The sequence below is a fragment of the Neofelis nebulosa genome, chromosome 2, assembly GCF_028018385.1.
Source record: "Neofelis nebulosa isolate mNeoNeb1 chromosome 2, mNeoNeb1.pri, whole genome shotgun sequence".
In the NCBI taxonomy this organism is placed as follows: Eukaryota; Metazoa; Chordata; class Mammalia; order Carnivora; family Felidae; genus Neofelis; species Neofelis nebulosa.
Genome location: NC_080783.1, coordinates 152,335,131 through 152,350,595, shown reverse-complemented (window position 1 = coordinate 152,350,595; position 15,465 = coordinate 152,335,131). Strand labels below are relative to the sequence as shown.

General features: G+C 37.0%; 1 long non-coding RNA gene across 1 annotated transcript in view; it reads right to left on the bottom strand.

The window, feature by feature from the left end:
- LOC131504488 (uncharacterized) overlaps positions 1-15,465 on the bottom strand; it is a 91,945-nt gene that overhangs the window by 41,735 nt on the left and 34,745 nt on the right. The window contains exon 2 of the long non-coding RNA XR_009258018.1: positions 10,404-10,506. This is a non-coding gene — a long non-coding RNA (uncharacterized LOC131504488). The remainder of the gene's footprint in view (positions 1-10,403; positions 10,507-15,465) is intronic.

The following is a 15,465-nucleotide window of genomic DNA, read 5'->3' as shown; positions in this document are numbered from 1 at the left end:
GAGGGGGGGTGGTGAAAAGTGATGGCATTTGGTATGCTTAAATTAAGACCTCTACAAGCATCAAGGACAAAATATTTTATTGTCATGTGACTTCAACACATATGCTTTAGGCAATAATTAAAAGATCAACTCATGGTTGGCAATTAGTAGGCAACGGGTACATGGTTAATTTCTGCAAAGATTTGGTATACCCTTGAATCTAGAAAACTGGAATTGCAAATAAGCTATTCTCTAAACATTGTTTTTTAATTTATATAAATCAAGGCAAAGTTTTTAAGTGTGTGTAATGTAGAAGGCACTGTTGGTCATACACTTGAATGTATAACCATTCTTTTCTAGCCCTTATAAATAAATGCCTATTTATAATGTAATTATTATAAGAAGTGCAGAATAATCACAGCATATTCCTTCTGTATCCACAGCTCAGCTACACTACCCTCACAATTGGTTAATTCCATTCCACCCTAAAGGTTAACCAAAGAGACACATGATAAACATACATCATAGTTCATTTCTTCTCTTGGGATGTCAGAACAGTGAGGTGAGCAAGTCCTAAGGGTACCCCTCTGGACTCTCAATGTCTACCACTCCCAAAGGCCTACCTAAATCAGAGATACCTACCTTTATTTTTTTTTCCCTTTTATTATTAGAGCATAGTTTTAGTGAGAAAAAGAAAAGAGCTGACAGCTGAATTTGCTTTTAATCCAGTTTGAGAATGATTCGTGTCTAGGAAAAATCATGTCCACACATGTGGATGTTTACTTCACAGAAATTCTATATTATGATTTGGGGCCATAGTCTTGTGGTAATATTAAACTCACAAGACTTGTCTTTGCTGCATGTATTTCCTTTTGTGAATATAGTTCCCTTGTGGTGTAATGATGATGATTTTAAGAGTATCAAAGTATTCCAACTCCTTCTGGGGCAAACATCATCTAAATATCAATCTTTAAATGCTTTACTAAAAGCTGTACAATATGTGTGTGTGTGTGTGTGTGTGTGTGTGTGTGTGTGTGTGTGTGTATATATATTAGAATAGCACAAATTTGTCTTGGATTGCATCCAAAAAGGGGTAGGCTACCTTAGACATAAGAGTATGTTATTGTCACATAATCACATGTGTTATAGAGTAAGAGTAAAACTATTACATGACATTCAATATTATTATGTTGGGAACAACAGAAATAGAAGCTTCTCATGGGGACCTAGCTATTTTGTCATTAACTCTCACTTCGTTACCTTAGGCGTTCATATGCAGCAATTAAAGGTCCTTATTTTGTGTTCCTGATATGAGGGTGCCTTGGAACCAGAAGACAATGTAATATGAAGTCTGAACAAAAATAAGCACATTTTTCCTGAGATAAAGGTTATAAGTTTTATTTCCCTTTTTTAAAGTAACAGTAGTAAAAAGTTAAAAATATTAAATGTTAACTTTATACTTATCCTTCTTTAAGTACATTTATACCTTCAAATCTTTTTATTTATATTCCACTACGTGTGTGTGTGTTATCACACAATTTGACCAATATACCTCTCTTAATCTACCTCGAATTTTATCTTACAGTCAAGTTCCTGTGTTTTAACAGGGTATTTTTTTTACATTGAAAAACACAATTATTTGCTCTACTTAAATTTAGAGAATTATTCTAGTAATTGTTTGTTACAAACCGAAGTAATTATTACTGGATTGTACTTTCATATTTTCCTCAATGTAAAAACTAACTCTGGTCTTTATGCTTATCCCATTACTTGTAAGCTAGTCAAAATTAAGTGCTGTGGATAGAATAAAGGTGAATTTATGAGGCCCAAGTGACTGACATTTACCTAAGCATTTAAAAAATTATCTTCAAATTTTTCTCTTAATACATAAAATAAGTTGCTTTGTCATAGTGGACTTGGTCAAAGTTGTAAAATAAGTTCATATCCTAGGCATGGCAAAATAAGCATATCATCTTGCCAAAACCTGAAGGCCAGCCACCTATGGGCTGGCAAAAAGGTGTTTAGCCTCTTCTGAAGTAGGTATCTTGACCTTTCCTTGTGAGAGGGACAGCAAGGCAAATGGCACCAAACCAGCAGCCAAGGGAGGGTGGAATACCTGGAATACCACAGACTCACTTTAGCCGATAAAATATGAGAAGTGAAGGGTGTCTCCCCTACGCACAAGCTTCAAGAGCCAGTGTGTCATGTGCCATGTTCCCTTCCCATTACCACAGCGACTGTGGCAATGTGTGTTGAGATGCAGCATCTGTGAGCTGAGGTCCCTTGAATGACTGTGATAAGCAGAGCCTTCCTGCTGATCAGGAAGGCTCAAGTAGCCTAAGTGGAATATGTATCATTTGAGAACACTGAGTTTTTGCAGTTATTTGTTACCACAGCATAACACAGCCTATTCTAATGGATGCACAAGCCACCTTCTATTTGGGAAGACTTGACTTAGATCTCACTTAATAAATTTTCCAGTCACCTTTGAAGCTCAATGTACATCATAAGATTTTGGGGTCAGGGGGAAAACTTTGCCGTGGAGAAACTATACAGTTGATGACCTGACCAAATGGAGCTGGATAGGGAGCAATTTTCCACTTAACTAATTTTTTCAAGACAACATAATTTTTAGTAATGTCCTAAATATACTTTAGCAATCCAGCCACTTCTACAAATTACTGGTGACAGAATTCTTTAGAAAATGAATTCTGAATATTCCTATGTATCCTACACAGAGAAAGTTTACTTAACAAAAAAGTTTATATATGGATTTTAAGAAGAGATTTAAATTGGTTTCATATAGAGAGCAAAAAATAAAAAGTTATAATTTCATCTTTTTTCTGTGGTTTTCAAGACTAGGGAGCAAAGGTTGCAGTTAAAAACACAATCATCACATAACCAGAATGATGCTTTGATTCAGAAAAGAAAGGAAACATGTTTTCTAGTGTTTGGCACAATTTAGTCCATTGACTGAGACCATGAAACACAGTGCACTCCCCTCAATCTCAGTTTCTTCTTCTATGAAAGGGATAATGGTACTCACTGTAAGAAGGCTGTAAGAGTTCATTGCTATTATTAATGTTGTTGGCTGGGAGGCAGGTGTAAGGGAATACATCAGTCAAGCTTTAATATATGGGAGTTCATATGTGATTTAGATATTTTTCCTCCTATCTTTCTGTCAAATACTATCCATTTGAATTTTTATCTTATATGGGTGTTAAAAACTGTAGTTGAATATAAACAATTCTATAATCTGAATCCAATTCCTAGTATCATCTGATGAAATAGTGTGTTTGAGGAAGCTGTATCTATGGATGATGCTTTAAAAAAGCATGTGGGCCTGAACCCAATAACTTAGCCCAGATTTCCTATGGTCATAAGTCAAGTGGAAATTAACCCTTTCATCAGGTATCTCCCTAATCTTCCTTTTTCTTCTTTCCTGACCATTGTACATTCCAGATTTATATTCCTTTGTGAAGAAATTGGGGAATGGTTTAGTCTGCCTGCTTTCTCAATAAGGCTGGAAGCAACTGTGAAAAGAGATCTTCCTGCCAGGCTCTTTCATTCCATTTTGAATCCATATTCCCAAATGGATACTCAGCATTTTTAAGTGCTGGGGAAACAGTGGTTTACTCAGGCTGTTTTCTATGTTAATGAACCCTTGAGTCAAAGTTTTATGGCTGACAACAAACATTTCTTGGGTATTTGTATGGAATATAAAATAGAAGGAATGAAACATTTTTGAGAGTCTAACCATGTATTGAGTGCTTTTCTAACATTGTCACTTCTGAGTCTTGCGATTCAATGAGCTAGGTATTATTACCCCAATTTTTCAAATGAGGAAACTGTGGTTTGGAGAGGTGGAGGTAATTAACTACATTTGCATAACTCAAGCTTTTCAAAACGCAGAGACCAACTTTAGGTCTCTCTTATGCGGAAACCTCTGATCTCATACAGCACCACGCTGCCTTCTCTTAAGGAAGTTACAATTTAAATAAGCCAAGCGACTTTTACTCTACCTCTCCGAACCTCAGTTCTTCCTTTGGAACATGATGATAATGATACCTTGTAAGAGTGGGAAGAGGAAATGGGGAAACATTTCAAACAGAGTTAATAACACAATGAAATATGCACATGAAATTTTCAGAGAGATAAGAGTAAAGCCATATGACAGAGAGGAGTGTTAATGCAGAGAAGGCACTAGGGCACATGCATCAAGGTGAAGTGGGGCCATGATTTTTACAGTCTTAAATGTCAGAATTCTGTATCTTAATATGTGGGCTATGTTGAATACCTATTACTTATTAGGTTTAAAATGGTAAACAGATGTAAAACCTAAGTTTAATCTGGATAGTGTATTTTAACAGGATTATTTCAAGGAGATGTTGTTATTACGAGAAAGCTTATTGCCCAAAATGTGGACTCAAGTTTGTTGACTTGCACACTGGCATTCTAGTTTTGCCACTAAACAAGACAAAAATGGCATACCTTACTCTCATCATTCATAAAAGAATGGTATTAAAATAGACTTTCCCTCTACTCTGACTCCAAGAATACAATATAATAAAACAGTTAAGATCATGAACCTTTGGGGGCAAACATAACAGGCCCAGAGTCTTCTTTCTTACATGTTTTTAGCTCTCTTACCTTAGGGAAAAAAATGTTTAATCACTTTAAGCCTCACTTTCAATGATTGTAGAGTGAGGATAATAATAGTATATTCCTCACAAGGTTGTTGAAAGGATTAGCAATAAGGTGATATTCTAAACGTATCTAATGCAAGGCTTGGCATCTATGTTCATTAAGTTAGATGCAGCTATGGTAACGCACTCTTGGGCAAGCCACAAAGAAGGGATCCAAGTATGGTGTCACTTCTTTCTAAGCATGACAAATAACTAAGCTGTTTTCAGCCTTCTACCCTCTAGAGTAAAAGGTTGGGTTACTGCAGACTACAAAGATGTGTGGCAAACAGTATTTTTATATTCTTCTTGGATTTCTTCCTCCTTTCAATTCCTTGGCATATGAACTCATATCTTTTGGGGTCTGTTTGCATTTTTACTATTAAGAACATAAGCTGACTTAGGGCATGCAGTGAAGAGTGCTGAAGGCAGAAAGGAAGTGGTGGGGACCCCTTTCAACAGCATCACATCTAGGGAAGAGGCACATGCTGCGTGTCAGCCAGCCCACCCTGGGAGAGGAAAAGATTACTAATGGAGTAGCAATGTTAAAGAGAACAAAAAGTGAGTCCTTTCTTCTTTTCTTTTTGGAGCCATTAAAACTTTTCAAAAATACACAAAACCAACTCGAAGCTCAATTAAGGGCTGCTAAAAGGAGGAGAGAGTATGCTGTATCTCCAGCATCTGGACTACAGCTAGTGTATGTAATGCATATCCGTCACTGACAGTTCTCTGGGCTATTTTTAATTCAGTCTAATTAGTCATGTCTTCTCCTGCAAGTACAGGAATCAGTCAGACTATGGGTAACAATTGTGAAACTACCTTTAGAGAACTCCTTTGCATATTATTTTGGAAGACAACCATAAAGCCCTATAAATGATAGCCTCCATAAATGTCAGCCCAGATAATTCAGCCGATGTCAACAAGCAGAAGTTGGATGGGCTGTCATAGATATTGGGGCTGAATACAGCACATGACATCAAAATCATGGCTTTGTAAACATTTCCTTCTTTGCACACAGATTTAATTATCTTGTACCCCAGAGAAGAAGAAAACTGGGGCCAACATAATTTCAAAGGAAAGAAAAATGTGTTCCTATTTTTATAGACTTGTAAAAGCAAGGAAATGTCTGAAGGGAAGGAAAAAAAATAGTCTTGAAGAAGAATGCAATATGCCCCAACCCAAACTTATTCAAGATGTCATTCCTGGATAGAATTCTATGCTCTCAGCATTAGACAGGCTGGTTAAGCAAAGGCAGGTTCTACATAGACTGTCATCTGAACATGATATTGATGGATCGTTTTTACAAACAGGCTGGACTGCAATGAAAAGCTTTGTGAACGTGCTAAGACCATTTTAACAGGTCACTGGTGACCAAAGTGCCTGGAGGAGAGGATCTATGCCAAGTCCTATGAACAGTTCATAATATATGAATAATGAAGCACTTCGCAAAAAAACAAAAAAAAAACCCAAAAAACAAAAAAAACCCCACATATATATAAAATGAAGATATTCCCAAAGACATTTCTCGTGTCACTGATATTTTTGAGAACCCTTCTAGCTGCAACCTGATTAGGTGTTTCGGGATCTGCAATATGTTTTCTTCATGACACTCGGATCCACAGTTCTTTTTTTGCTTTGTTTTGTTTCATTTTATTTTTGTTTTTTGAATCACATAGAACGTATTTCCATTGTATTAAAGCAGGTAGAAATCTTGTCTGAAATAAGCGTTAGACTATAATGAATCAATTCAAAGTAGAAATATTCCACGCACACTTGTAACTAGAACTGTGGGGGACTTTCAAAGGCAATAGTGAAAGTAAGAATATTGGTGGAAAAAATCAGCCTCCTTCCAAATGGGGCAACAAAGAACTCTTGCCAACCAATCAGACACACAACCTATTTTCATCATTAAACATGTGACTCAGACCAGAAGGCATCAAGACATGTCTAGCTCACTCACTTGTCTAGCTATAATTTTTCTCTGAGATTTAATATATAATTCCAAGTCCTTGATTTTAAACTTGAGGCTATAAAAATATATTATTATATACCTTAGTTTACTAATGAATCATTTAAATTAAGTTTTAGAGAGGATTTTGTCATTATGAATGACTAGCTCATGATTTGTAAGTTCCAAAGAAGTTAACTGAAATTGGATTTATTTAAGTTGCAGGTGACCACTTAAGATGGCTCTGTTTAGAGCATATTCAAATAAAATTTAAAAAAAGTTAGCATTATTATTCAAATATTGTCCAGCTATTGTTGCTGACATTTGCTTTTTATAGGATCACAGAAAGGAAAAAGAGGAAGTATTCAAGTGTTTATCTCACCCTTCCCCTTTTTTGGGCATTTAAGTCTTTTGTTGATTTGAAAAATAAAATAAAACCTCTACAGACCTTCTGGAAAGCCCTATTAGAATATGCAAATACCTATGCCTTTAGTTATATGTTCACTAAAGATTAAAAATCTCTATTTAATACTCTTAAAAGTAGCTCTCTGCATGTAAAAGACTTTATTTTATCTATTTATAGCCAAGTTTACAGTTGCCAAGGCACATTGTTATACATCTGATTTGATACTCAAAAAATTGTTATGAGGTAGGTAGGGAAGGTGAACTCTCAGGGGCAAGGGCAAGATTTAAATTATATTTCCATCACTGATGCCTTAAATATGTGTAAGGTATTTCTTGAATAAATGGCTGAATTATGTCCTTTTATTCTTAATTTTTTTTAACGTTTATTGACTTTTGAGAGACAGAGACAGAGTGCAAGCAGGGGTAGGGCAGAGAGAGAGGGAGACACAGAATACGAAACAGGCTCCAGGTTCTGAGCTGTAAGCACAGAGCCCAACATGGGGCTTGAACTCACGAACCATGAGATCATGACCTGAGCCAAAGTCAGATGCTTAACTGACTGAGCCACCCATGTGCCCCTGACTTATCTCCTTTTTAAACAATAAGAACACCAAGGCTCAGTGAGGTTCGGTGATATTCCCAAAGTCTATTGTTGAAAGACTACCATTAAGGCTAGTTTTGAGGGCTTCTGATCATTATTTGTGAGTTCTGTGCTCCAATCAATTTATTAGGTCTCCCCACATACTATACATACTATATCACAGTATTCATTCCTAAACTTAAAAAAAAGAAGAAAAAAGCCTCAGAAACAGAATAAGATTAAAAAAAACAGTGATTTGCTTCTTTATTTTGAAACCTCAACACTGAATTTTAAGGACAGAAAATAATTAAAACAATGAAATACTGATCATACTTTCTTTTCAGATGACTCATTCTTTAAAGGAGAAGGTGTGGCTGAAGAGTAGTGATTATATCTTAAGTATTCTTAAACTCTCTGTTGGTTGATAACAACAATGGTTTATATTTAAGATGTTTATTTTACTCGCTGTGATCACATATATTCTCCCTAGATCCACAGAGCAACAGCATTTATTCCCATTTTGCAGATAAGAAAAGTAAGCAATCAAATGAGTGCCCCAAGGTCATATATCTCGATCTCAGGTGGTCTGCTTCCATGGAACAGTATCTCCAACACTGGATACACTTCCCCGTTGTAACTCCTATTCTGAATGAATGATAACTCCTTAAAGCCTTATTGCATCTGTCTGGCTATAATTCTCCTTCCACTGGGGATTTTGTGGTAAAAAGACACTTGCTAAAGAACATAGGAGAGTATGACCACATGAAACTGAACAGTGTTGATCTGTATACTGTAGTAGTTGGTGGAGGTCTTGAGTAAGTGTTGGAGTAGGTGCCCAGCCCAGAGAAGGATGAGTAGACATGAGCCACCAGAAGTCTTTCTAATTAAAACATTTCCATTTCTTCTCATATAAATATTTGAACAATTAGAAATTAATTTGGATTAGCAAACTCCTCTTTTTAAAAGCAAATATCCTGGGGAGATGAAATCTGTAAGTCATAGTGACAATTATTTTAATAATCACATGAATATCAAGCTGAAAAGAAGTAATTCAGGAAGCTTTGCTGGGCAGGGAGTAAAAGATAATTTGAAAGCATGGAGAATATAAAGCCCTGGTGGGAAGGGAAGAACTCTGTTCAGCTAGGAAATATTGAGGGCACTGAATATTTAGAAAGTAGAAGGCAGAGCAGTGTGTGAAAAGGTAGTTGCATCCTAGAGGCAAGTTATGCCCCTGAGCCTGAATAGCCTCCAATGTGTTACTGAAACTTATCTTGAGCACATGGCTGTTAATTTAGGCAACTGAATTCCAAATAATTTTTAAGGCTATAGACGTAAATTTCCCTAAGTGAACTCCATGTCTGCAGTCCATTCTAGCTTAATCTTCTATAAGTCACTGACTCATGAAAACCGGTGTTATCCTAATCAGTCACTGCTAGGCAAACACACAACACACACACACACACACACACACACACACACACACACACACGATGAGAAGAGGTAAGTTCCTGACACATGTTTTCCAATGAAGATTTTTAAAGATCTATCACTCTATCTCTTAAGATCCCTTCTTTTTTGTTTTTCTCAACTTTTTGCATTCATTCATTCATTCATTCAACTAGTATTTTTTTTACACTAAAATTATGGGCAAAGCATTGTGAATTGAGTCTTCTTTACAGGTATGATTCTGTAAGTTATCAACTCTACTGTTTCTGGGGATCTGCTAAAGTTCGTACTAAGTCCATATTCTATTTACAGGAAAAATCCTATAGAAGCTGATCTATCCATCATTTGGCCTTTGAATTTAAGCCATCAAGCCACCACAGTGTTTTAAGGGAAATCTGTAGCCATTTTCCTCAAAGGTTATGCTTATGATGGAGGCGTATGTTCAGTCAGTCAGTACCAGTCCACTCTTCCTTTCAACAACAATGTCTCCGGTCTTTTAAAGTTGAATTCTCCAAATTTTTAGACATTGTTAGCTCTCATCTTTCAAATTGAATATATCTTTTTATCACCCTGTCTAACCTTTGGAGCTCTTTATCTAGTAATTATATAAAATTATATGAAAATAGAAGCTCTGCATCTTCTCTGGTTGAGAAGACCAACAGCATGATCTTACTGATTTTCCATTTTTCTTACTAGTCCAGCTCTTAATAGAAGAATAAAACAAGGTTCACTTTGCCCTTAGTATGCTCAGTTTCAGGCCAGTTAATATTTGAAAGAGTTTTCACTGTGCTTGCTTGAAACCACTTTCATGTCCTAACCACTCTGCGGTGTGGTCACCTGTTAGATTTAGAAAATTATGGGTGTGTCTAAGCACTGCTTAGACACAGAACTAAGACTTAACTTCCCAAGTCATCGATATGCAAGAAAAATATGGGGGAAAAAAAGGAATTGTTTTGTCACTATTATGTTAGTAAAGCGAGAAAGAAAAAAAGGTGGTGGTGAAAAAAAGATGGTTTAGGGCATCAGTGGGGATGGAGCATATGAAGGAACGAGGGAGATCAGGAGGCTGCCAAATGTCTGCCAGTCTGAACAATTTCATGTAACAGACCCTAAGTTTAAAAAGATAAATAAAAACTTCCTAGGTGACTAATGTGGTCATATTGAACAATCAGAGGAGGGTAACAAGCTGGGGAGCACATTCTTATTCAACTAGCGCACATCGGTCATTAGGGCTTTCAGGAGATAAGAGAAACTATTGACAGGCTTGAGGACAGCAGCTGAAATTACACAGTCACTCCACACTCTTTATACATTTGTCACTAGTGGATGTAAATATTTATGGCTCAGATAACAAATGACTTACCTTATTTGGTGATGTGAGGCACTGGTGCAGTTCCAGGGTCACTAGAGTGGTGTTAGGTTTCCACTGAGATCTGGGCTGGATTAAGACAGGGGAGTCGTAGCAGCTGCAAATGAAAATGTCATAACCCACTCCACCCCCATAATCCCCCTGTTCTCACACATGCCCCCAAACGAACCCTCCACCTCCCACCAACAGAAAAAAATTAAGAAAATCTGTGCCTTGAGTTGTAAGGAAAAAGATCTTTCCAATAACTGGAATTTAGGAAAATGTGGAATGCAGAGGGGGAATAAACTAAGCATGTTCAGAGTGTATACAATTAAAACACACCAACCTCATCTGTTGAACAGCATGGTGCTCTGGCAGTTCATAAGCAAATGTTTAATAATATTTATACTTCAGCTAAATAAGGAATTAATAAAGAGAAAAGTCAGTTGTCCTGGGTGAAATTAACTTGGTCTGTTCTCCCAGATGTGGATCCTAGGATTAGGCAGTGTAGACTCACCTGTGGTCCCCACGGGTACAGGAGAACTCTGTGAAGGAGCTCAGTCCAGGGGACCTACCTACTTTTCTACGCTTACATTCCATGTCAGCGGCCAGGGAAACAGGTTTTTATTCTTAAGAGGGTTTCTGCAGAGCTATTCTCCAACTGGGATCCTTGGCTACAACTACTGCATGAGTACAAGAGTGCTCAGAATAGTCTATTTAAAGTGAATGGTTCTCTTTTATTTGCATAAATTGTATATATTTAAATTGCACAACATCATGTAGACCACTTAAGAAAACTCACAGATCCTTTGTAATATTTACACTTGACGGTGTTTTACTTGGGAAATATTAAGTCAGCTCTGATCTTAGGTTGTAAGGAAATATAATATTTCACTTATTAAAAAAATTAAAAAAAAGGTCTTTTAGGGGGTAGAACCTTTATCAGATAGGCTAGAAATATAGAATATTAGAGACACTCCCTTCTTATTGTGGGTCTTGAAACTGCTTTCCTTAAAACTGTTAAAACCTTAAATGGATTTTGAACCATAAAGTTTACTACACTGCTGTGCATTTATACACTATGAATGTGCATATTGTTGCTCTAACACTTAAAGTTTCCCTGAGTCTCTCTTGATTATAAGTTTTCCCAACTGACAGCTCCCGCATTAAAAAAACAAATAACCACCCCCGCCCTTGCAAAAAACAAGTCCATAACCATAAACTGATATATTCTATGATCAAGGCACTTTGCCACCACTACTTAGAGAACAATGCCTAGAAAACCTTACTTTATGAAGGGAGAAAATGTATTAATTATAAGTTGGAAATGATATATTTAATGAATTCTTACATGTAACCAGAGACCCACTCTTACATGCACTTTTTTTTTTTAACTCAACACAGCATTATTACAACAGAAAGGGAACCCGTGGTAGTGCTGTCTCTAGATCTCCTTCAGTTGGCAGCACCTTCAGGGAAGGCTTCAGCTGCAGAGAACTTCCTTGCTCAAGGTCATGCCATCATGGGACTGATGAGAGGTTTATACAAATGCCAGGTCATTTTAGTCTATCCAATGCACAACAACATTAATGGGTTGCTCTAGCTCCAGTTTTTCCGTGGGGTTGGTCATTGGTAGAAGTTGTCATCAGGCCAAGATTAAAACTCAACTACTGCTGGATCCTGTTGGCTCCCCCCACCCCCTTCTATAAGTTTCGATTCTTCTCAGTCTCCTACTCAGAGAACTCAACCCATATCCTGTGGTAAGACCTTTATTAGGATTTTGACTCCAACTTCAGAGAAAAAAGGGGATGCTGCTGATTTGGACTCTCAGTGGAGATAATTGTTTGCTTGTGGAATTCGTTAATCAATGAGTTAGGCAATGGATGACTGTCTCTCTAAATCAAGAACAGACCATTTAGGATTAAGGATGCTGTGGGAGAATTCCTAACCTCAGTCTACTATTTTCTTAGTCTCAGCACCTGTTGGGCTTCTAGGATTAAGAAAAATGTGGGACCTATCTATATAACTCAACTAAGCCAAATAAGATTTGGTAGGGATGGCAATTTTTGGAAGAATTAACACATACACACACTGATTTTGCTTGACCATTTTGGTATGCCTAGTTCATTCACCTTTCCCTTTTGATATGTTCTCTGCATTTCTTTATCTCAAGTTCTACAATCAATCCTGGCCCCCAAAATGGATAATTTAAATGACTCTAAATCACTGATGAAACATGATCAGCTTTACGTCTGGTTCTACTCAGGTCTTAAATGCCCTAATTTTTTGGTGATTTGGCTTTTGACTTTTTTTTTTTTTTTCAGAATAAATCCCAATTGTGTAAAAAAAAAAAAAAAAGAAAGAAAGAAATACCAGGAGTAACTGTTCTACTACTAAATTCTAATCTCTGGTTATGAAATCTTATTCTTTTGCACCTGCCCACGGTCTATCATCTACTTATAGTTTCCTGTAGATTGCTTTTCTCATGAATATTTGGTGGCCTAAATCTTGAATTCAACTGGAAACTGGATAAAATACTCTTTAGAAAGCCCTAAATAATCTGCTACTTAACTTTTACCTGTGTATTAGCATCCATCCTTCTCCTGACCCTGATTCTGAGTGGCATGGATCTGGGCCTCCTTTCCAATCTGTGTCACATATAACTAAGCCTTCCTTCAAGACAAGAACCACAAAAGTCATCCTGGTGCCCACGGATAGAAAAGAAATTGATAATAAATCTAGCCCAGAATACAGAAAGTGTCTTGATCTTTGGATGAGAAAATGGTCCCGTCAATCAGAATACACAACATAGTTAAGGTATGACTCTGACCATTAAGAGGTTGTAGTAATACATCTCTTCTAAATGGTTCCATTTCCTCACAATTATAACCAAAACTTACCAACCAGGAGGACAACTATCCTTGCAGCCAAATACGGACCAACATCTGTGTTCATCCTTGTTGGAAAAGGCAGTCTCATGTCTTTTGCCCCCCACTCAGGCATATAAGAATGGACCTTGGGCCTAGAACACTTCCTTACCAAGTGATAAGGGCCTACATAGCCTGTGCCAGGTTTATCATGTTGAGTGGGAATATCTTTTGCTATTTCATGTTCAGCGTGTACCCTTTTGCTCTGTTTACGCATGTGCATTATATGGACCTGACCAACCCCACTGCTATATCTATTCTCCACGTGGAGAACATGGAGTCCTTCCACGGCAGCACAAGAGGGGTGAGCCTAGGTGAGTTGTCCTGGATGGGCTGCTGAGAGAAACCTACTGGCCAACGGGAACCAATAACCACTATGGAAGCTGACCTTGCTCTCTCTTCTCTATGTGATCAAAGCCTTGTCCCACTCAATGTCTGACTGAGTTGTGTTTTCTTTGGCAATGCCAATACCAAGATGCAGTGGACTGAAGCATTCAGAGTCTTCTCCTGAGGTTGGTAACTGCTGCATTGTATTCTGCTCAGTGATTCCTCGCTAGATCTTTTATACTGAGTCATTCTTAAAGGAGGAAATTCTCTCATACTTACAGATACAAATTCAGAAGGTTCTAAAACTGCTTCTCACTTACGATATTCACAGAAAAGATAGATTCCCTCATTCTGTCATACAAAATAAGTTCCTTATAAAACTTTGAAAAAAAACTTAGAATTTATCAAATGAAAGACTGATTTAATTACATATTAAAATATGAAATTTTAATGTGTGTATATGATTGAATATATACCTGAAGCCCTATTACCATTAAGTCTAAGTAATTTCATAATAAAACTAAAATATACCAGCCATCAACTTTCCCCATGGCAGCATTAGTTCTTATCAGCTGCTAGACATTTAGTCATATTTCTCTTTACAAGGAAAATTAAGCAATGAAATTTTAGATTTCTTTATTTACTTCCACAGGGAAGATCAGATGATAATATCAGTCAAAGAAGATCATTGCCCAAGGGCCAAGAATCTTGCTTTTTGTCCCTGAACACCCTGATTATGTTAGTAGAATAAAATCTCCATTTCCACCCATAAATAATTCCTAAAGGGGGAAAACAAAAAGAACAATGACTTGACAAGATTAAAAGGGTTGTGAGGACACCACCTTTAAACTCATTTACCATTTTTCACAGCACAGGCCTCTATTCTCCCCTTCCCAACCCCTGGCCCCCATTACAGATTTGATCAAGCACAGAGGAGAAACAGATTCAAGTTCAATTGGCCTACCCTGGTTGAAAATAGCCTGGGGGGAAAAAGAGGTCAAGACTATAGCAAAGTTCTCTTCATTAAGAAGATGCAATGAGCAGAACATAAACACTCTGTGATTGCTAAAAGCATGAAATAATATTCACATTGATAGGAACTTAACATAAAAAAAGAGTTTCATTAAATAGAAATAAAAAAGTTCAGTGACCTTTACCACATCTAAAGATATTCCCAGAATTTGCAAAAAGAAGCAAAATTATATACATTAAGAGAATGTTTTCAAGATATTTTTCTAAAATGATTATGACAATTACAGACAATCTGGCAGGAAGGGCCACAGATCTTGCCACCAAGGCAAGATTCATCCCATTGTTCACCTCTGTGCCCTATCTCTGAAATTTCCTCTTTCATTTCTTAAAAATGATGGTATGTTCCTCTCTTGCTTACATCCATCAAACTTAATTTTCAGAACTTTGGTATCCTGTTGCTCTACTTGACTAAATGGAGTCTTAACCCCTTTTATCTTTTTGGAATTATATCATCTGGCCAGACAATCCTCTTTCTGCCTGGAGTCTTACTGGCTGGCTCATTCCTTATATTTTGGTCATTAACCTTTTAATATCATCAATATTGGCAGAAGAACGTGCTTATAACAGATCGACTACATTTAAAAATGTAAAACATATTTATTTTCTCTCAAGTTCAAACTTAATGATTCTGGGAAAGAACATGAGCTATCAGGGAGCCTTGGGCTAACTGGCTTGAGCTAAAAGTCAAATATACTGGCTTCCTTCACACAGTGGCAATGATTCTAGAGAACAAGTGGAAGAAAGGAAGGAGAGGTGTTCCTAAAACACACTCTCAGTTGAAGACCATTTTT